At 38.3% G+C, this 24,452-nt stretch overlaps 1 long non-coding RNA gene across 1 annotated transcript; it reads left to right on the top strand.

Moving 5' to 3' along the window:
- The first annotated feature begins 1,332 nt into the window (after positions 1-1,332).
- On the top strand, positions 1,333-16,184 carry LOC105853233. The gene is made up of 2 exons (XR_001145074.1): positions 1,333-2,268; positions 16,017-16,184. It is a non-coding gene; the product is annotated as an uncharacterized LOC105853233 (long non-coding RNA).
- The last annotated feature ends 8,268 nt before the right edge of the window (positions 16,185-24,452 follow it).

The raw sequence follows: 24,452 nt of genomic DNA, 5'->3' as shown, positions 1-24,452 counted from the left end.
CGGGACGCAGCTCTCGCTGGCCGCGCTGCCCTCTGCTCCTCCCTTCCCAGCCGATGATGCCGCTGCACCCTCAAGTTGCTCCTTCCTCCGCTCCCTCCTTCTTTCCTTCCTTCCCCACCAAAAAGCTCTCCATTCAAGGCGGGCAAAGCCGCTGACGCACATTCAATTTACCCCCAGAGCTCGCCGGCACCTGAGGTCAGACAAGGCCAAACACCTTCCTCAGCCGAGGGAATAACTGCGCAAACAAAGTTGCACGCCACACCGCCACTCGCCTACCCCTTCCTTTTACCCCCCAGCCCGACCTCCGGCAAAGCTCCCCGGCTCAGCCGGTTCAGTCCCGACCTCACCCCACCTTCGCGCAACACACCCCCTTCCACCGCAAGCCCACCCTCCCTCCACAGCCCCGCGCTCTGAGCGGTCCGGGCGCTGGGCGCCGCGCGGAGCCAACCGCTGCGCTCACCTTGCTTGACACACTTGAGCCGGAGGGGGTCCTTGCAGTGCTTGATCACCGCCAGCACGTCCCTGATGGTGAGCCCCGCCACCGGGGTCTCGTTCACTTCCAGTAGCAGCTCCTCCGACGCCAACTTGCTGCCGCTCTCATAGACCACCTTGCCGGGCTTCACCTCCCCCAGGTAGGGGAACTGTCCATTCTCGGCGCCCCCCTTCAGTTCAAAGCCCAGTTGGCCCTCCGGGTTCCTGCCAATGACACTCTCGTGGACTTTGCTAGTCCAGTGGCTTTTCTTTTTCAAGCTTTTGGACATGGCAGTGGGGCGAGTCGCCTCGGCTCCTGAGGGATTCCTCTGGGGGAGGGAGGTTGTTGGTGAGAGAATGAGGATGGAGGAGCCAGGGGACCAAGGAGTGAGAAGAGCAGACTTTGCCTCCTGCCCCCTCTGCTCGGTGCTTTCCCTCTTCTTTGGATGGAGTGTGGACGAGAAGGGGGAGGACGCGAGGGACGGCTGGGCAGAGGTAGGAGAGGTTGGGTGAGGTGGTGCCGTCCCTTGAATGACACTCGGGCTGCGTGGCCCCGCAGCGGAGGAGCGCCGTGGCGGCGGCGGCGGCCCGAGCGGTCGCCGAGCGGGTGAGGGTGGGGTGGGGAAGGAGGTAGGGATGCCGGGGGCCACTCCTGCGTGGTGCGAGTGGGAGCGCGCGCGCGCGCCTGGGTGTGTTGTTAGCTGATATCCATGGCAGCTGCAGTGGCAGCGTCAGCGTCCGCGTGTGAGTGTGTGTGTGTGTGTGTACTAGTTGTACAGTACTGGCAGGAGGGGAGGAGGCAGGCGGGAGGGAGCGGGCTGAGGAGAGGAGGGGCCCGCGCGCGCCGGGTGGGGAGCCGCTTCGCCGCTGTCTCGGCGCCCTCCCTCCGCAGCTTGACCCGGTAGTGAAGGCTGAGAGAGAGGCAGGCTGGGTCCGCCTGGCAGCCTACGAGAGGAGGCGGGAGCCGGGAAGGAGGGGAGCCCGGGCCTGGCGTGGGGAGGCCGGCAGGAAGGCTGCTGGCCCAGCGCAGACCTTTCTTCAGCCTCCAAGCGGTCGGGAGATGCGCTGGGCGGTGGCACCCAGAAGACTTCCCTGTTCTCTCAGACGTGGGCTTGCAGCAGAAATACCGGGACCTGGACTTGGGGCGCACCCACGCGCCTGGTGCTACCGCCAGGGTTCTGAGAGCCTCTCGGAGAGATTCTGCCGTGAGAAAAAGCGGGCCGGGGGCCGCGTGGGAGTGAAGGTACCCGATCATTGAATTGCCGGAGAAAGCCGGGACGCTGGGAGCCAGGGTGTAGGCGTTGGAGTTCAGAAAGGGGTCCTCCCCTCCTGTTTACTGTGAAGCTTGGCGCAGAGTTCGCAGAATCCCCCTCAGAGCAGCGGGAAGTTGGAGGCTGTGCGCCCTGACGGCGGGAGCGGGTGGCGGCCCCACCTTCCCCTGTGGGTTCACGGGCCGCAAACGGGGACTTAGGGACGGACTTGAGTTTTGACTAGGCTCAACTTTCCTTGTGAAAGCCGAGGAAGAAAGAGGTCCCTGGAATGGGGGTGTGGTGCGCGCGAAAGGTGGCGATCAGTGGTCTCCTCGGAGAAAAGCAGAGTTTAACCCTGGAACTGCGGGGCACCGCCTTGCCTCGGAGGCTTGCACCTGGAGAACTTTAAGCTGACCTCACCCGACTTTATGGGCTCCTGAGAACAAAAAAGGGCCCTGCGGCCGAGCGCCACGCGCTGTCGGGGCTGGAACTCCACTGGCTGCTACCCGGACTCTTCTCACCGTCAAGTCTGCGGCTGGAAGGAAAGGTGAGGACCGGGGCTCAGGGTTGCTGGAATGGGGAACAGGGTGGGTAGGGGGCTGCTGCTTTTCATTCAAACGCTAGTTTCTTAAGAGATGTGAGGAGTGATGATTTTTTTTTTTTTTTTGTAATTGCTGTAACTGGCAAATGAATTTCATATGCTTCACTTTCAAGTGCTAAGTTTGAGACCATCTGTTTAAAGCTAACAGAATTCTTGATGCCTGAGGTGAAGGGCTGGGGAAAGGCAAGCTGTACCGAGGAAAATGGTTAGGCTGCCTAAAGAGAAGACCGAGTTTGAATCCAGCTTATTTTCCAGTAAATGTGTTTGCCCTTTCTGAGCCTCAGTTTTCTTGTCTGTTAAATGGGACAAGTACTAGTCCTGGAGAACGGTAAAGAGGATGAAATCAGCTGATGCCAGTAAAGTGCTTGCCTGGCACAAAACTGGAAGCCCTCAACCTGGGACTTCTTTCCTCTTTCCTTCTCAAGTGTAACCGTTTGGGCATGTAGTGGTTCGAGTTTGATCAGAACTGTCAGACTTCAAAGAAAGATGATTTGTTTAACCCTGTGTCATTTTTCACTTGAGAAAATGAGAATTTAATCAAACACTACCTAGATGCCAGGCATTCTGTAAGCTATACTTCTGATATCTTAATAAAATAGATACTATTATCCCCTTCTACAGATTAAGAAACTGAGGCACCTAGAAGTTAAGGCTCCAAAAGTAAGGCTGATATTCAAAACCAAGTTTGGTTCCAGACCTGATCTCCGTCACTCACTGCCTTGTACTCTCTTCCGGTGAACATAACCCTGTGTCAAGCAGCCATCTGTATGTAAATATCCCCAAATTTTGGGTCTTCTTCCTTATTGCAGGAACAATTAAGAAAGGAAAAAATAAATCAAACAAAAAAAGAGCAGTACTTTAGCCTAAAAGCATTTTACATTCCAGAATCCAGGAGCACTACTGAGGTGTACTCGAGCTAGTTCAGGGCTTCTTGAACTCCTAATTCACTCCTCTTTGCCTTGAATTGTGACCTCAGGGCTGGAACCTAAAAACTTTCCTTTTTTGTCAGGCGGCACAGTGTTGGGACTTTTTAGCACAAAGTTGGATGGCCAGCAAATAAAAAAGCGGCTCTTCTTCTGAGCTATGGTCTTTTTGTTGTTGCCTCAGTAGTGTGGTGGTCAGCGGGTGGTTTCCTGGTCAGTGGTTCACAGGGGGCCAGTGTTGCCCATTCAGTATTAAGTTTGGACAGTTTTCCAGTGTGTGCAGCTTCTCAGTAAGTCTTTCTGCCCACCCCCGCCACCGCCACCACCACCAGTGCTGGCTTCCAAACAAGTGTCTCTGGATCCCAGCTGGTGCTTTCCTCACTAGTCCAGTCACCATAAAGAGTCTCCAATCAGCCACTTGATTTCCTTGAGGTCTGACTCTCAGGCTGGTAGGATGAAACACAGGGATGGAAGCTGGGGGAGAGGAGGGGCAGGGTGTGCTTTTCTAAGTTAATTCCCAGTTTGGGTACTCTCACCTTCTCCCTGTAACCCCATTCCTGTATTCCTAATGCATCTCTTGTTTTTTAGTAGTCAGGTCCATTTTACTGGTTAATAATCCTTTATGTTATACTTTACCTACTCAAATTATGGTGTGAGTTGAGAGTAGCAAATCTTATTTTCTTTAAGAAAAAAAAATATATATATATATATATTCTGGGGACTTGGTGGCCTGTTTCTGAGGTTTAAAAAAAAATGAACATGTTATATTTGTTGTGCTTAATTAATTTTTAATTAATTCTGGCTGGCTGGTTAGTTGGTTGACTTTATCTAACTTTTCAGACAGCCAAATAAATATTGTGAGGCTCATGTTCAGGTTTGCAGCTGTATTAAAAAATAAGATTGAATTTGAGGCCATTTTGAAATGCAAGATTGAGACTAATTCAGTTACTTTCCATTCTGGTCAACTTCATATTTTCTTTTTTCTCTCTAATCCTTTCTGGGTTCGATGCCTATGTCAGGAAAGAATTATTTCATTGCTGAGCACTCGTTGTGCAGAATATGGCATTTAACATTGTATACTATTACAAAAGAAAAATAGTTTAGAAATCTTAAAAGCTAAAGAAAGAAAAGCATGAGTGAAGATTTCTGAGGTAGATGCCTATGTTAGACTTTGTCACACTCCACCCTAACCCCAAAGCTTCCCAAGGGCCTAGTGCCCTTCTTCCAACTTCAGCCCTTTATTTTTTAAAGCCAGCCCTGAGACTCATGGGCTGCCAGGTGTACTTTGCCTACAGCCATAGAGCACCAGAAAGAGTCAACTGGGAGTTTACTTTCCTCCCAAGGCACCTTTTGCTAAGGACTGCTCTGCATAGTATAAATCCCCAGCCCTATTACCTGTAGAAGCAGAAAAATCGGAGGTATGATTTATACTCCATGGCTCCCCTGCAGGATCATGCTGATGCTAGGACTTTGCCTAAAATCCCCTTACTATCCTGCTTACTCTGGTAACTTAAATGTTTTTCCTGGAAAATTTCTTATGCACAATTGTCACCTCCTCAAAGTGTGATTCAAGAGATCCTGACCTAAGATTTCACTATTCCTTTTCTTAACAGTTGAGGACACTGAGGCACAATTATTTTGCCTCAAGTCACATTAATGCTAGGGGTGGAATTGTGGTTTGATCCATATCTGTGTGATTTCAAATCCCCTACATGTTGTGTTACATATAGGGTGAACACTGCCTGACCAGAGATGTAAACCATGTCCACACTTTAAAAAATATAAATGTTTAATATGGTGTTTAATCATGGTTTTTCTTCGTGCTAAGACTGACTTAGGTATTTATATTTTTGCTCTTGGTTCTGTATGAAATTACCTCAAACCTAGTGGTTAAAACAACAGATTTATTATTGCAGTTTAGCAATCAGAAATATGAAGTGAATCTCACTGGGCTAAAAATTAAGACATAGAGTCCTTGTTACTTCTGGATTTTTAGGAGAGAATCCTATTCTTTGAAGATTCCAGCTATATGGCAAGAATGGTGGAGTTTAAAAATATATATATATTCATTTTATATTCTTATCAACTTGCACATTTTCCAGCACAATATAAATTCTCAGCAGAATGCTGACTAATGACATGTATGTCCTGAGTGATGGCATATAAAATCTAATTTTCTAACCACCATCTGGATGTGATCTTTTTTATACTTAGTACTAAATTAGTATCTCTTTACAACCATAGTAAGACTGGAAAATCAAAGAACACCTACTAATGAAGAAAAGGCGAGGTAAACTTAGCCACAAGACTGAGGTTGAAAAAAGAAATAAGATACTTCAAGGGATGGACAGGGCCCAAGAGTTGATGGTAGTGGTGATGATGATGGTGGTGAAGCATAAACATACCCATTCCACAGTTTGTTTACAGGCATTTCCATTATTAAACCTCTTCACTTCTGCTACAGTTTTCACTCAAAAACGCTAATCCATATTTATAAAGTATATTTATTTAACATAATGCAGAATCTCAAACAATGATACTACCCCCAGCTAAGAGTCATTTTATTTCAAATGTCTGGTTTTCATCTTAAAACTGATATGAATTTTAGACTCTACTCTGTAGTAGATTCATGTTAATGTAGATATAAAATTTCCCCCTAACTTTGGCCAAATCATGTTCCAGGAATACCTGTGATTTTTATCTAATGGTATCTGACTCAACCTGGTGATACTGAGTGTGAAAAGTTTGAGCCTCGTGACTGGACAAAGAAGTCCAAGCCCTCTCAGAGAGAAGGAGAGGAAGTGAGGGAGAAGCAGAACTTTTTAAATCTTGACTCTGACTTGGCCTTAATTGATAGAGTGCAAAGAGGGAGAAGACATAAGCATTGAATTCTGGTTTACCACATCCTTTACTTGGCAGAGAGGAAAGGAAGATCAGTGAAGGCAATTGTTTTCAAGGTAATGATTTAATGTTAACAATTGGTCCTTTCCAAGTTAGTTAAGGACAGACTTAGGGGCTTAGAATACTGTAAACAAATGCACAAAACAGAACATTTTATTTCTCATCAAAATACATTATTCTCTTTACCTCAAAAATTTTGGTGATTTTAACTTCAGTTTATTTCAGTTAAATTTGCATGAAAGGCTAGAACTGTTTCATTTTAGTGTAAAATTAAAGCTTACTTCTGCATTTTATTCATAGAACTAATGTCATTTTGGAGTTAGTGCGGGGAAAGGTTTCACCAGAGCTCCCCTTTCTTCAGCATGTGGCAAGTTTCTCCATGAAACAGAGACTCAGTTATATTTAAAGAGTAGGTGTATTAAGGAAAAGGACAGAGAAGTAAAGGATATTTATAGGCACAAGCGGGCAGAAAGAACTGCCCCAAAGGGGCAGGTTTGCTGAGAGAGACCTGATGGTAGTAGGCAGGAAGCCTTGGGAGAGCTGCCTCTGCTGAGGGAGGTCAGTGAGTAGAAGCCCCGGAAGTTGCAGGAGGCTGCTGCCCCACAGAGGGAGAGAGTGGGTGTAAAGAAGCACCTGCATAGCCCCAGGTGGGCAGAAGACTGCTGCCCAGGACTCTGAGCTGACATAGTCCTTTTCTCTTTGGGTGAAGCTGAGTCCTTTGTGAAGTGGCCTGTTTGCTGCTGATTTTGGATAACTATATGGAATCCTAAAGGGCTGGAGGATATTTCACAATGGGCTCAATCTCTGTATCTTTACCCTCAAGTCTGTGCTTCTGACATTCCCTACAGCAGTCTGATACAGGAGTCTGATACCTGCTTAGGCCTTATGTCTTATGATAAGGCTTAATTTCTATGATTGGGTTACTGGTCATGTTAGTTCCTTCTGCTCCCACCTCCTACATGAGTTGGATTTTAACCTTGTGATGCCTCCTTCAGGTTTCTATTATTTTCTTCCATCAGAACCACTTTAGTTAGGATTAAGAGAGAATATATGGCCCAATTTACTTTGAAACTAAGCAATTTACTGTTGATGAACTCACTTACAAAAAGTGTGAGGATAGGCAAAATTTGACTACTTAATTCTATGGATAGTATTAAATCATTGTGGTTGCCAAAAAGTTTTAGAAAATGATGTGACTTTGGCTTTATAGATATCCTTTGTGTGAAACCCACAGCCTGTGAAACATAAAGGAGACAGAAAGAATTGCAAAATCATTTAAGTCGTTGTTCCTTCATAAGTATAAAATTCACAAAATGTGGGTAACTTTGGCTCAAAAACATTTTTTTTTTGTATTGTGAAGTTCAACTCATTGCAATATTTTATATAAATGTAATGGGTACTTTAGTCAGAGCTTTTGATGTTTTTGTCACCTTATTCAGCATATGCATAAAGTCAGCAAAATAATACTGCATTTGGATGGAGAATTGTATTCCTTTTTATGCAGCATTATGCAGCCACACTTCTTTAATGTCTGTCTGAATTTATCCTTCTTTTTTGTTGTTTTGCTTTCTACTTATTCAGTGCCTGCCTAGGAGTCTTTTATCATTAGTTCACATTCCACTAAACTGAAAAAGATAGCCTTATACCATTTTATACCTTTAGGACTTTTTTGCCAAAATTTAGGTACTTTTGTGCTATCTTATTCCACTCTATCCCACCCCCAATTTTCTTTTTTACTTGAGTTAATTAATTGCTACCACTTTATACTTTGTAATAATTTATCTTATCAAAACATTTTTTTCATTAATTCATCTTTCCAGAAAACTCTTCTTTAAAGAACACTCTATTATTTTTCTGCTGCTGTTTTTTTCATATTACTAATCTATCTGTTTTCCAAATGTATATCTAATCTACCCTTTTTTCTCTATTGTCTCCTGAATATATATATTTAGTTTCCATCTATTCTCATCATAAATTTTAAAATAAATTTTAAGTGGTAATTTTAACATCAGACCTACTGTCCATATTCTAATACTACCTATTTTTAAAGTATTTTATTATTAACTTAAAATAGCAAAAGTTTTATTTAAGGAATTAAGATAAGTGACAAAGCAGCAATGCTCTCTTGGGCTCAAATTTTGTCAATAGTAAAAAAATCTTGTGTATATAAAGGAAGTTATGGAGGGAAAAATAAATAAGTTCTATTTTGAAATAGAAAGGATCAGTCAGATGTGTTTTCTAGTCTTTGAAAAAGTGTATTTCAGGAAATTCAAATAAAAGTCCACCATGCTGCCTTAGCCATGCTTTCTTTGGAGAAGTAGCCATGTTGAACATTTAGAGGCAATGAGAATGTGATTTTGATTATACTCATTTTAATAATTTTACAACTCTCTCTAAACACTATTCAGTGTGGTACGGTTTGTTTATAACCATTTTGAATATCACAGATATTGTTCAGAACAGGATGAATAGTAGTGATCTTTATCTCACTATTTTCTCTCTCTCTGCAAAGCTGACATGTTTACTTCCGAAACATTACGTGTTTAATGTAATTGAAGATCCATTAAACACAGTGTTTTGCTTGTATAATGGGTGTTTTGTCCCAACTTCTGTGAAAGACAAGAGGCAGAAAGGCTGAGCAAGCAGAGTTTATTACTCCTGGGCAGCAGCTGAGACAAAGGCCCTAGAATGGGGTCCACAGCTACTGCCAGTCCTATAGTGGGGAAGAGTCTCATATAGATTCTAAGCTCAGATTCCAAAGGGGTGACTCATTGCTGTGTCCCTTGATGTAAGGCCCAGTTTGTTATCACCTTCTTCTAGTCCCATCGAGATGCAAAGCCCAGTTAATTGGATGCAAGGCCCAGTTTATTACTGCCTTATCACCCTTGAATGCAAGGCCTAATTTATTACTGCCCTTATCCAGTCCTGTCAGTAAATTATCCACTCCCAACAGTGGGTTCTTTGGAATTTCAACTTAAAGAAATTTTTTATATAAAGCTTTTTATTTATGTAAAAGTAGCCAAAAATAATCTTATCTGCTGAAGTCCTGAGATAGACTACCTGCTTCCTTCCATCATTTTTTCTTCTTGCTTCAAAACATATTAGATATATCTCCATTTCACTTTTGGCTATACCTTCTAGGAGTACTTATGTTTGCTGTTAAGTACTACAAACTTAATCAAAGGTTAAGTAAATAAAAGAAACAAAAGTAATGGGGAGAAAAGGAGACATATAACTATAAAAATATGATAAAATCAATTTTTCATATTATATGAAGCACAGATTCAAATGATGCTACTAAACCACCCCCATTTTTTTTAAAGTATTTTAAAATTTAAGAACAGCAAGAGTCTGTTATCTAGGAGTAAGTGAAAGTTTTGAAACAATTATCTTACTTTTTATTATCAAAGAGTCATTTTTAAAAAGTTTTAAAAAGGAGGTGAAGTTTCCTTAAAATTTAGGATAGATCACAGATAAGTGGAATTTTGCTAATCTTTTAGAAGATTTTAATCTCTTAATTCTCTCAGGTTGTAGGACAATGAAAGAATCAAGAGTTTTGGCAAATCATTGTCTGTAATCTCTGATGAAAAGTGACTTTGGGAGAGTAAAAGTCAGGTAAAAGCAAAGCCATCACAGTAATCCAAAGAGAACTCCACAAAATACAGAAGAAAGGATTAGACATGAAAGAAAGAAATGATAACATAGAACAAATCAAATCAAATAATATTAGTTTTCACTTATAAATCATGACTTGTTCATTATATCCATGTTAGTTTCATTGGTTAATGCCATGACTACTTTGTATATATCAGCAATGAATATTCAAAGCCCAGGCTTCATCATTCTGTTTAACATCTTCAATTAATTTCTCTGTTTGCAAAAGTTCTTTTCACATATACATTTGCCCCAACCAAGACTCACATAATAGTCCTACTCCTTCCTTTTCACAAGCACTTAGTATTTCACATGTTATTCTCATCTGTTGTTCCCATTCTTGCTTTATATTTCTAATTTTTTAGAATCACTCATGTTCCTTTCTCAAAATATCTTTTACATATTTTCATCAACAATTCACTGACTCCTAAAGATCTCTCAGATAGACTGCTACCGCAATTTTTGTATTTTACATTAAAATGTAATTTAATCAATATCTGTTTAAGTTACACTAACCTGTATATAACTAAAAATGTATCATGAATAAGAAAACATGATAGAATTCAAAATTTTATGTAAATGTGTGATAAATTTTAGACCATGTTTGAGGTTAATTACAAACATTTTTATGTAGTTAATATTAGTGTTGATATTAGTGAATTACTAGTTGTTTATGTCTAAATTCAAGTGAATTTCATTTAGTTTTGTATCATAATAAATTTGCATATATTAAGATTTCTATAGTATAGTGACTGCCATTGTACTACAAAATTTCAAGGACATGTTTTTAATACAAGCAACTATACTCCCTATTTTAAAATGTATTTAAATTTTTATTTCTATTATCTAAAGTGTCTAAAATATTTCCTTGACTTAGCAACAATAGTTATTTTGGGGTTTTTTTTTTTTTTGTAATCAAAATTGAGGCAGAGGGTGCTGTATATTTGATCTATTTGATTATGAGACTACAGAAGTTCAGTAACTCATTCAGACCTCTTAGAGACCACAAGAAAACATTAAGCCCCCTAAATATTTTCAAGGATGTTAATTCATATGAAAACATTCCCAAATGTTTAAATCTCCCGTACTAAATGAGATTCATTCCCTAATCATTTTCTCTGTAGACAAATGTAGATCTCCTCAAAGCAGGAAGATGTGTATATGAGGTATGTTTTGCAGGGCTAGAAAAGTCTTTTCTGCTCTATACAAAATACTACCTGTGTTTTGTCATATCGCCTGATAATTTTGCATGAGAGATTTATTCTTTTGAGATAATAGAATGCAAATATCTCTGGAATGTTCTTTGCTGCATTAGTCACATGGCTACTAGTGAACCAAAAAAAAAAAATATGTTTATTACATGATAAAGAAAAAAATGTCAGTTAACAAATCCCTGGAGCCTATACATCAGACGTTGCTTAGCAATTTCCACAATTTTCTCAGTTTAGTTTATAAGAATAGAGACTAGAGATCAAGGGCATGTGAGAACATTTTATGTGTTTATAAAATGGTATTTATTCTGTGTTTCTATTCTCTCTATATTTATTTAATAACTAAAGAAATGAAAAGTTAATAGGTGGATGTGATAGGCTGATACGGCTTTAGTTGGGTGGTATGGAATGACTTCTCCCAGGATGTCCTTTTTAAGTCTTAAATAGAAATTGTATCCAGATGTGTAAAAATTTGAAAGAACTTTTCAGGCAGAGGAAAAAATGTACTTTGTTTCTGAAGGAGTAAAGAACTTACTGTATCAGAGAACAAGTAATTTTTACTTTAATTAATTTATGCATTCAAGTTTATTATAACTTAAAGCCTGTAAGACTTTCCACCAGTTGGATCTATTTAAAATTTAATTCTCCACTGACCCTTTTTTACTATGCATCATGCTAAGTCATTCCCCCATGACTTCGTATATGCTCATTCTTTTGTCTAATAGTCTCTCATTCATTTGTTCTTGCTGGATAAACTGATTCATCTCTAAAAAAGGACCTTTTAAGAAAAGCCATTTCTCACTCTGTTGCCCAACACTATAGAATTATTCAATCTTTGTGCTACCATTATCTTATGCATTTGAAACACTTCTTTGCTATCACTAATTTATATATGCTCTTTCATTACTAGTAAATTTCTTTAGCACAGAGGTATTTGGATTCATCCCTGGGTAGATATGATTCACTATAGTAGTAGTAGAGTACAGTGGAAATTATGGGAGAAGTGAAGAAAGGTAAGAGGATGATTGGGCCAGTTTGGTGGGCCATGTTAAAGGTAGCTTTTATCAGGGAACATTAATAGCACCATACTGTAAGAGATGATATAGATAGCATTTAATCCTAATTCATGCAGAATTAGAAATACATACTTCAAATTATTTTTTTTCCCTCAGAAATCATCCATTATACTAGTGGTTGCTCAAGGTCTGAGGAGATAAATGTCTAAGCAGTTGGCATTTGTCTAGGCTTTTTCATAGTCAGGGAGAGACTCCCACCCTGCAGCTTCTTCTTGAAGTTATTAGTGGTACAAAATTACATGATACAAATTTATTGAATGGACTATGCTAGTGAATAAATGTATAAACCTGTATATTCATACCAGTATGGATAACTTATTCAAAGAAAAAGATGAGGAGTGTAAACCTGTAAGTAAAGGGCTCATCGTAAGAAACTGTGACCATACATCCAATTCTTGGAATTTTCCCCCAGCAATTCACAAGGAGCTTCTCTCTAATAAATGTTTCCCTGTTTTATTGAAAGCTAGAGCTTCTTTACTTGTTTTAAATCAATAGAAACTGAAGATTAAGTCAACAGAAATTGGAGCTTATTTTTATCAAGTCATTTGCTTTTCTCTGAAAAAATTAGGTGTAGGTTATTATTTTAAAGTTTATTTTGTATAGTATACCAGAAGATTCCCATTTTCATTGAATATGGTTGCTTTATGTCTTTATATGTGTGTGTGTATACAGACACTTGCTAATTATTATAATCAGTGATCTGAAAATAATGTAAAAATATGCAGATTTGCATCTTTATATAGTACATGTTATTTTTAACTTCAGAAATCATAAAATATAAATAGCTGTTGAGAACTGTAGTTATTAAAATTATTTGACCAGTACTAGGAGGCAAACTGAGCTAACAATATTACAAAGTAACTATAACATACACTATATGTGTTACATTTTATGTAATCATTAAAACAATGTTATTGCTGGCACTATACCCACTTTGTAGAAGAACTGAGATTTATATACCTTATTAAACTTGGTCAAATTTTTATAACTTAGACATTCTGGACACACTCATGTTTGAGTCTAGGCCCATGATCTTTTGAGTGCTTCCCAGAAGGCTTTTTTCTATTCCTGGACAGTAACAACATTTTTCAAATTGAGTTTATCTATCTCATCTGCAACAGAAGAATGTTGGCCTACCTTAGCATTCCTCACAAAGTATTTGTTAATAGTTGTTTCACCACCCATAATAATTTTTTTCAATATTCTACATTCATTTGTGCTTATTGTAAAATAATGAAGTAATTATTACTCAGTAATAGTTACAGAAACTTAATTTCAGTTTTATTAATTTAAACATCTGTTTAGGGCCTCCCTGGTGGAGCAAGGGAGTCTCAGCACTATGAAGCTATCTGCGGCCACTGCAGCACCATATAGTCCCTGCCCAGAGTTTGGCCCACATGGCGTAGCAGAGCTCTCCTATTTTGCCCATTGCTGCCCTCAGCAGTGTATTTCTGTAGATCCACCTGTCCTGCTCCCCACTTTGTCTGGTGAATCCTCTCACCACCCCCTGTTCCTCTGGCCTACACCCTAGCCCTTGCATGCATAAATAAAACTTAAAAAAATAAATAAACATCAGAATACGTCTGAAAAATACCAGCTGTGAAATAGCATATAGAGAGCGTCTTTGTGAAAAATAAATTATAGCTGAAAATGGACCAAAGACACATGAGAAGGTATAGATTACGCGTATGAGAGTGGAAGTTGGCCTGGAGTTGTCTTAAATATATTTTGTATGAAAGGGCTGTCTTAAAAGTTATCGGATCCTAATAGTTTGTGGAGAGACTGACTGATGAAACACAGATCATGATAAGTAGGTGAGAGATGCCTACCAATGAGTGGGGAAGAGGAGGAAATGGGTTGAAGAACCCTGAAACAGAAACTGAAATACCCTGTAAGGGAAAAAAGACCAAGACTCAGCTTTCACTACTCCCAAACCCAGAAACAATGATGGCAGTTAACAAAAGTACCAGCCTGGTGCCCTCTCTGGTGGCACAAAGGTTAAAGGGCAGCATTTGGAACCAAGCCACAGCCACTTCAACATGAGTTCGATGCCTGGCCAAGTCGGTGACCCACATGGCACAGCCAACCTCTCCTTGTCTAGCCTGATGGCTCCCCTCAGCAGTGTTATTTTGTCGATTGGCCTGTCCTGCTCCCCACTCTGTCTCTGGTGAATCCTCTCACTGCTCCTGCACCTCTGGCCTGTACCCCAGTTTTGTATGCATAAATAAATAAATCTTAAAAAAAAAAAAATAAGTACTAGCCTGCAGGAGTTTTCCTGTGTTCCCCGCGCTCCTCCCTCCACCAGCATGAACCCCGTATGGTAAGAAACTGCAGATTAGCAATTGAGGAGAGGAAGAAAGACACATTGAGAAAATAGTGGCATATCTACCCAGGCCGAACTGTGTGCTACAGGTCTCCCTTCTCTTCTTGCATGGCTGATTCGGTGAGTGCAGAAATTTTAATTTTAAATGAAGTTTGGAATTTTTATTTTTACTATAACTGTACCTATGTTTTCTGTAACTGAAATAGTTAAGTAACTAAAGCACCAAGAGGATTTTTATTATTTAAGTTCACTATAGGGTACCTATCAAGATTTTATTCAGTGGAAGGAGAATTACTCTATAGAGCTTACTTCAGCTGTTATTATGAGAGAAAATAAGTTACCTGCTGATTTCATTTTATCAGTTTCATAATATTTTATATACACATTTATATTCATCTATCATATGAAGCATGTTTTTTGCAGAGATTTTTTTAAAAAATTCTATTCTCTTAAATGCATTCAGTATATTCTTCTTCAGTGCTTTAGCTAAAAGCAAATAAAGGCAAGGATTTTATTTACAAGAAGTTTTCTTTATAATTGGAGAAAATTGTATTTCATCTAAATTCCATGTCAAGTGATATATCTGATACCCTATGCTTGCATCTGAGATGCCCTGTCATGCTTACATCTGAGATGCAATGTTTATAAAACACAGTCTCAAATCAACAGGATCAGAATTAAATTTGGAAAAAAGTACCCAATAAGATATGTAATATGAGGTAGAATTAACCTTAATTGAATTCATAGAGGATATCAAATTAGATATAAATCTGTAATGGGATATTATATTGGATATGAGTTATATTAGATTTACATTCAGAATAATGTGTTATGTTCACTTCTGAGTACCATTTAGACAGAACATTAAAAGAAACATTAATTTCTCATAATATCTCCTGACACCTAGATGTCATTGGACACTTTGTCAATCTTTATTATTCATATAAAAAATGGTTTTGAAATTTTCTGAGAACAAATATTTATATTTTAATAATACAGGAAAATGTTTCTTAAGCAACAACTTAGTATCTTAAAAGCTGATCTATCAAGTACTTAATTTCAGATATTAAATGCTAGTAGGGTATACAAAGGAGTTTTTAAGCAAATGTTACATATTTAGCTTAAAGGATTAACTTAGGGCTTGGTGTGAGCATAAAAATAATTTTACTTGAAACTAGTGTTGGAAATTGTGATATAGGGATTAAAGAATATAAAACATTATTTCATTAACAGTAACTATTCATGAAAAAATAAATCCTTAAGTGTAGCAAAAATGAATAGTTCATACAGCATGACTCTGAAAATTTAGACTGCTAACAAAAAATAGTTATGATTATATAGCTTTCTTAATATTTAAATAGTCTTAAGTTCCTACCTATGAGCTCTTATTCACTTCCCCCTTACTACTAGAACCCCTTTTTTGTCATATTGGCAATGTACCTTGGTAAGAAGTTCACCTTCTCAGACTCTGATAAACCAGGATAGCCTGGGGGAAAAAAAAAAAAAAATGTGTAGGCAATGAGATAAAAGCATGGAACTGCTAGAGACCTCTGGGAATATTTTTGTTTTTCTAATAGAGACTCTTTGTTCCTTTCTTTTTCTTCAGCCTAGAGCACAACTGAAGAGGAAGAACTCATCTTGCCCACACACTTTGATTAACGTGGAGATAAAGGCTTTCCCGTACAGGTGATGGAGCAAAATGACAGAAGAGGCTTAGACCCCCTTTCTTCAGACTTCTTGTTGTATAAGGAAAATAAAAATGCAATTACAAGATCATACAGTTATTGGCTTGTATTTCATGCGTCTAAATACATCACAATTCATACAATGTATAATGTAACAGCAAGTACATTTTTTTTTGATATTTTGAAATTGAGATAAAATTGGTTTACAACATTGTGATTTAGTGAGATAAGTTCATATGTCTTTAGATGTATGTTATCACACCACACCTGCCATAGACCAAAGCACCATAATCTTCCTCCATAGACCACTGGACCCCCTTCCCTCCTTTGTTTGTATATCCTACCCTCTTCCTTCTAGTAGACTTATTCCAACAGTCATATATTATGGATTTTGATTTAGTTTTATCTTTTCCTTTTTTCTTTATATTCTGCATAAGAGTGGAAACACCTTGCAAGTGGCAAGATTTCATCTCTTTGTAGCTGAATACTACCCCATTGTGTGTGTATACTACAGTTAAGCCACTTGGCTGTCCTTGGGTGCTTTGGTGGCTTCCATAACTTGATTGCTGTAAATAGTGCTGCTAGATCATATGGTAGATTCTATTTTTAGAATTTGGAGGAGTGACCATATTGTTTTCCATAAGGGTGTGACCAGTCTACATTTCCAACAACAGTGTACAAAGTTTACTTTTCTCCAAACCTTGCCAACATGTGTCTAAGTATTTTGATGTGGGCCATTCCTCACAGATATGAGTTGGCATCTAATTTTAGTTTTGATTGCATTATCCTTATAAGTGATATTAAACATTTTTTATGTGCCTTTGGTCATCTGTGTGTCTTCTGTGACATGTCTACTTAGCTTTTCTGCTGATATTTTGATTAGATCATTTATTCTTTTTGTTAATATGAGTTGTTTTTACACCTTGAATGTTATTTGTACTTTGGATGTATTATATACAAATATTTTCTCCCAATGGGTATGTTGTCTATTGTTTTATGGCAATTTATTTTACTACAAAAAAAATTTTAGTTTGATATAACTTCATTCATTTTTTATTTTGTTTCTCTTGTCATTAGAGTCAAATCCCTGAGGTCATTGTTTCCAAGAATGTTGCCTGTGTCTCTTCCTATGTCTTTTGTAATTTCAGGATTTACATCTAGTTCTTTAATTGAATTTGAATTAATTTTTGTTAATGGTATGAGTAAATGATCTAGTTCCATCTTATAGCATGCCATAGTCTAATTTTCCCAACGCCATTTTTTGAAGTAACTTTACTATTTCCATTGATATACTTGAGATCTTAACTGTTAGCATGTAAGTTTGGGTTTTATTTCTAGATAATCAGATTTTATGTTAATACCATATTGTTTTTATTTCTATAGCTCTGCAATATAGTTTGAATCTGGGCATGTAAAACCTCCCTCCTTTTCTGTCAAGATTGCTTTGACTATTCAGGTGTTTGTTTATTTTGTAGTGCCATAAAAATTTCAGTAATGTTCTTTTCATTGAAACTTTGATTCTGTATTCCTTTGTGTAAGACAGTCATTTTAACAATGTTAATTCTTCAGTTCATGCAAAGAAATATCTTTACATTTCTTTCTATCTTCTATCATTCATTTCATTACAGTATAAGAATGTCCTATATACCTCTCTTGTTGAACAGGTGAAAGAGGGCAAAACATAACACACAGTTGTAGTAGGCAAGGTTGATTTCATCAGCAGACTTCCTATCTAGTTACCTTCATCTTAATGATAGTAACAACTATTATATTGTGGTAATAAGGTAAAGATAATACTTAATAGATCATATTATCTCAAGAATAAGGTAATAGATAATAATTGTAGTATTCTCAGACATAAATGGGTAGATGCCTATGAAAATGGAAAGAAAATAAATAAATGATGATAGACACAAAGTTAACACCAGTTGATAAATTTGGAAATTGTGAATTCTTATTCAATTTCCAGATAAATTAGTTCTCAATTTTAGAACTCTAAAAAAAAAAAAAAACTAATAATAATAATAATTGAAAAACATTCAGAACTCATTGATTGAACTACATGTTTCTTCTGAGAAAGAAGCCTGCAATGCCACGTGAAATTTATACAATAAGTATTCCCTTGGTTATTCTCCAAAGGAAACTGGAACTAGTTCCAACAAAATAAAGTGGGCCTCTCTGGTGGCTCAGGGATTTAAAGCCTCAGCACTTGTCAATCTGTCACTAGCCATGGCAACATGAGTTTGATCCCCACCAGGGAGCTAACCCACATGGTGCAGCAGACCTCTCCTGTTTTTTTCCACTGTTCCCGTCAGCAGAACATTTCAGTTGATCTGTGTGTTCTGCTCCCCAATCTGTCATTGGTGAATCCTCTCACCACCTGCACCTATGGCCTACACCCATATCTTCTACACAAAAGTAAATAGACTCATTAAAAAGAAATAAGATGGGGAATAGAGGTTAAGAAGAGGGAAAACCCAGAAATTTCTAGGACAAGTAAATATAAAACTGAACTCACACTGATTCCATGAAATCTGAGATACCACCAGGGTTCTCTATGACAGTCTGTTTATAAGAGGTCAAGTGGAGTTTGGCTCAAGTCCTTTTCACAGAGTATTCAAGCATCTTTAGACTTAATCTGTTATTATTTCTTTGGTTACCATGTTCATGATTGAAGGGGGGACACTTACTAACTGGCAGTACCTATACATCAATGCCTGGGGAGTAAGAGTCACTAGGACATCAGGAACCAAGTGAAAACCCCAGAAACATATTCCTATACTGAGGAAATTTATAAGTCAGAATAATACTTTATTCTGGAAGGAAATGCTGAGATTGATGCCACTTCCAAAGACTCAGCGGATATAGGGGTGATGGTCTGCATAATATTTCTACTTAATTTGCCCATGTGTACTATATAGAAATGAAGTGGATTTTGGCAGATGCATATTACTATAAATTTATCCAAGTGGCAAGCCAATCACAGCTGCTGTATTATACCATCTGTCACAAAGGCTGCTGTTGGGGCTACCACTTGCTTAAGTGATAGTAGACTAACACAGACTTTGACACTTACAGGATCTCACATATGTATATATATGTGAGATCCTGTAAGTGTGTGTGTGTGTATATATATATACACACACACACACACACATATATACACATATATTTATTATATTTCACTAAAGAGAATCAAGTTTCAGTTTATCAAATGGTGAGAACAGAGGTTCACATTTACTTCCTAGCCTGTTGATATGCAATGAGCCCGCTCTCTGTCACAGCTGAGTATTGTTTATCTTGATCATTGTGACAATCCACAGAGCATAGAACTTGATCCGTACATTAATGACATTACAATAATTGGACCTTGCGAGCAGGAAGTAGAAAGTACACTATATAGCCTAGTTAGATGCTGTGTCAGAGGCTGGATGATAAATCTCCTGCAGATTTAGGTGACTGACCCAATTTTGGAGGTCCAGTGTTCTGTGATAACTGCAGCATTCTACCTGAGATTAAAAACAAAGTTTCATACTCTGTACTTGATACCATGACTGAGGTACAGTGTTTGATAGATCTCTTCTGATTTTTGAAGACACAAATGCTGAACTTGAGAATATGCTGAACTCTGACCCATATATTTTGTAACTTGGAAGCTGTACACTTTGGAAGATTCCTAGAGGAAGAGAAGATTCTGCAGAAGGTGCAGCCTGACGTGTCTGCTCACTTGGGCTTTCTAACTCAGCAGGCTGGATGGAGATAAAAATATCTAGGAAAAAAAGTTTGCTATGCAGTCTGGTAAGTTTCTAGAACATGAAGATCATGTATTCTCTATCAGATAAAATGAGAATAATCTCATATTAAATAAACATTCCTGCCATGATTCTGGATTCTACTAGAAGTAGACAACCTGACAACAGTTACTAACTGTGCAACTGGGGTTTCCTTTACTGAGCTGAGCACTATCAGATCCATCATTTTATAAAGTTTGGCAGGTACAGAAACAGCATTTGGATTTCATCCTGAGCATATCCAGAATATATGTGTACATCACACAAACAGATGACGCAGACTTGCATGTCACCTTTTACTGATGGTTTATCTCAACTTATATCTTTGACTTCAAGAGGTCTTTCCCAAAATTAACTAATATAGAGAAAGAGAAATTTAGGGCAATGCAAAATGGATTGATTTGATATGCTGGTGGTAAACCAAAACAAAAACACTGATGCCAGTGGTCATACTGGTGGGCCAGTATGCAAAAAAAAAAAAAAAAAAAAAAAAGTGAAGGGAAGAGATTAAAGTATTGCTGGTGTTAGTCAATCCTGATTATCAATATTGGAGCCTGGCTGCTACACACAAAAAGTTAGAGGATATTGTCTGTAACCCCCTAAATTTATGAGCTTTTATGCTCATGACAGCTGCAACAAGCTTGGTTAGAAAAAGTGTTTTGCCCTCTATTTCTGTGTAAAATTTATTAGTATATAGCAAAACTATATATAATTTATTTACAACTTAGGTGAAATTCAAAAGGGAAATCTTATCTGTTTCAGATGATTTCTCTGGTGTTTCAACTGGAACAATGGAGAACTTACCCTGTATCTCTCCAGGTACTTTTAGGAACTCAAAGATTGTGATTCAACCTGACTGAATTTTCTCAAGCATATTACCCTCAAGCCAGTAGCATGTATTACATGGTGACTGAGAGCTCCTAAGGTGAGTGAGTACTCCAAGTTGCCAAGGCAGAAGCCATGAATGCATTATCACATCCTAGGTATTCATTAATCACACAGATATAGTTGCTATTTAATATATGAGGGCACTACATCTACACTTCAGTACAGTGGAATGTGAAACAAGGAGCTCTGAGAGTGGTCAGTTTTTAAGAGAAGATACTAAGTAGTCCATACTGCTGACCTGGAACATTTTTACCATGCGTTCAGATGCATTACAGTTTTAGGAAATATGATTTCAAAATAGTCTTTCTCTTTGACAGGTTATTAGACTGACTAGAAGAAAAAAAGATGATTATTGTATCAGAACAAAATAAAAGAAAGCCTATATGGTGATTCCTTTTTTTTTTTTTTTTTTAAAGATTTATTTATTTATTCATACAGAACTGGGGTACAGGCCAGAGGCTCAGGGGCGGTGAGAGGCTTCACCAGAGACAGAGCGGGGAACAGAACAGGCAGATGGACGAAGTACACTGCTGAGGGGAGCAGCGGGCGGGCCAGGAGAGGTCTGGCTCGCCATGTGGTCTCCTCCGGGGCAGGCGGCAGGCGGAAATCGAACTCATGCGGAAGTGGCTTCAGATTCTCAGTGCTGCGCTTTAACCCGCTGCGCCACCAGGGAGGGCCTGGTGATTCCTTTTAACAAATAGGAATAAAAATATAAGAAAATTATTTGGGCTCAGAAAACTTTCTAGAAAAGTTACAGATGGTGTTTCCAAAAAAAAAAAAATGTAACTTTTAAAATTTAGGGGCTTAAAACCTATGAAAGCCTTAATGAATGGATTAAAAATAATGCCACTTAAATAATGGTATACTCTCATCTTATCTTCATAGCAGATATCCATTGTGAAAACTTTCCAGAAATTAGTAAATATATATTTTGAGAATTCAGTACCATGAGGTAAACAAAAACTTTTACGATACTTATATAATCAGCTTGGATTACAATTCCTATAAATGCTTTGCATTAATGATAGACAAACCAGCTTATTCCTTCCTTGTTTAAAAATACCATTATTTATGCCTTAACTTAGTTTTCTCAGTCTGGCTACTTCATCTTAATCAAAAGTTTTTCTGATTCATTGCCTCCATAAATCAAATCCCTCAATAATGAAACAATTAAAATAATCACATTTGACTTGTAAAATAGGGAAACACATCCCTATGAAATTTATGAAAACAAGAAGAGGGAACTTTGGGGGAAGGAGAATGCTGGATCTGTGGAGTGTGAATGTTTTAGAATAGCTGCTATGGGGAACAGAATAGGGGGTGAATAAATCATGGTTAAAAAGATTGTCAAACTTGGCCCTCCCTGGTGGCACAGCAGGTTAAAGCACAGCACTAAGAAGCTAAAGTCACTTCAGCATGAGATTGATCCCCGCCCTAGTGGTGATCCACATGGTGGCAGACCTCTCCTGACCCGCCCACTGCTCCCTTCTGCAGTGTACTTTGCCAGTCAACCTGTTCTCCCCACTTTGTCTCTGGTGAATCCTCTCACTGCCTGTACCTCTGGCCTGTACCCTAGTTCTGTATGCATAGATAAATGAATCTTTAAAAAAAAAAATTGTCAAACTGTTGTTAGGATTGAAATGTATATGTATGTATAAGAAGAAATCATCAACTGAAATTAGCTTCAAAACTTGGAACACTGAAATGAAGAAAGCTCCCATGCAGTGTGAGACAGAATGTGTGTGATAGGACCTCAGAGGTTCTTTAAGCTTCTTTATTTTTTGATGTGTTTATGACATTTATTGTGTTGAGAGAATTTGGAAGACTACTTTTTAAGATTTATTTATGCAACAAAGAACTAGAGTGTAGACTAGAGGTGTGGGAGTGTGAGAGGATATACCAGTGGCAAAGTGGGGAGCAGAATAGGCAGATGTACTAAGATACACTGCTGAGGGGAGTAGCAAGCTAGACAGGAGATCTGTTGCTCTAGGTGGGGTAGGGCCCTCTCCAGGGCTGGATCTTAGGTTGCAGTGGCTGGTGATACCTTGATAGTACAGAGACTTTTAACCCCTGCACCACCAGGGAGGCCCCGAAAAGATTAAGCTTAAGTCAAGTTGCAGAGGGAAAGGTTCATATCAAGAATAATATTCAGCTAAGATCATTCATAACCAGGTGAGTTTGCTTTGTCTTTATAAACTTCAATATGACTGTGTTATGTCTGTTACTTGCTTCTAAGGGCAGTGATCTTTTGGTGCTGAGATTTAATCCAAGATGAGACACAAGTACAGTAACTACATTAATAGTACCATGAGATCAACAGGCATTTCATAACCATACCTGAAACCCCAATGGGACCCTCTAACTTTCTGTGCTTCTAGATATACCATAGTAGCTTTTAACCAGAATGGTCCAGAAGAAAAAATAATCAGAAGCTTTTTGAACATTATTGTAAGCAGGATATATAATATAGAATCAATGAAGAAGTACTTTATAATGGTCTAATTATGAGTGGAGATTTTTAAACCCTGGTGGAAGTGGTGATGATGGAACACATATGTTAATTAAAAAAAAAAATTTGTTGGAAGAGGAACCAGAAGAAAACTATTTCATGTGGGCATTGAGGAAAGGAAAAAAATCAAAAGTGATTGCTAAGGTACTTGGGTTGGCTGTGCACAGAAAGATGGTGAAGTTAAGATGTTGAAATTAACATTTTGTTGTTGACTTACTCTGCTCCTTCAAGGTTTTCCTTCTGTGCTACACTGTCACTGGATGGGAGAATAATCTAAAGTGAATATCCTGCAGTTACTTATATTTGCCAGCATAGCAGTAGAAGAAACTATAAGCATGAGTAGTACTTAAAAATGCACTAAGTTTCCAGATTACATGTATTCCTTTTTATCTGTCATATACATCTTTTCTCATTTGATCTCACTCTTTAAACTTTTGTGTACCTTTCAACTGCTCAAAGATGGTAAATAGAACTATACTTTTATCCCTATATTTTATATTTCATATGTCCCTGAAGTTTCTAAATATCTCACTGAGGTAAATTCTTTTATGTGGAGAAGCTCCTTTATATGATTATTTTTTTATCATAGAACCTAGCAGCAAAATACATTTGAGTAAACAGAAACTCTTTCATGGATCTCATAAGTTCCATATTTCTTATCTCCCTGCGTATAGAAGCCCGCCTTGTATGGTTTCACATCCTACTCTCCTTGTCAGTACATCCTAACACATGTAGCGATATTTAGCAGGCATTTGCAATGTCAGGATTAAATTAGAGAGAAGTCTTAAATTAGAGAGAAGTTGAGATACAGTTTTGAGGTTCATTTGCATAATGATCTTAGTCACTTGGGAAAATAATGAACAGAGAAAATAGGATATGAGTGCAAAGAGCAAAAGAAGAAAATCAAGGAAGGAATTTGAGGAACCCACATTGTGTGGCCAAAAGAGAGACTCCAGTGAAGAGAGGAGAAAGAAATGGATAAAATAATTACCTGATACTATAAGAAAAGTTGGGCTTCTCAGAAGGTGGTGATAGAATTTTACTTCCAGAATAAAGTTGATAACTTCTGATAAAGCAGTTTTAGAGTGTTATGGGAGAAACCCGCAATGGAGAGTTGAGGAGATGAATGGTTAATAAACAATTAGTGGTACCTACTTGGTATTTTGTAA

The sequence above is a fragment of the Condylura cristata genome, unplaced genomic scaffold, assembly GCF_000260355.1.
Source record: "Condylura cristata isolate star-nosed mole 26May11 unplaced genomic scaffold, ConCri1.0 scaffold00005, whole genome shotgun sequence".
Lineage (NCBI taxonomy): Eukaryota > Metazoa > Chordata > Mammalia > Eulipotyphla > Talpidae > Condylura > Condylura cristata.
The sequence above is the reverse complement of the archived record's forward strand: the minus strand, read 5'-3'. Positions and strand labels throughout refer to the sequence as shown.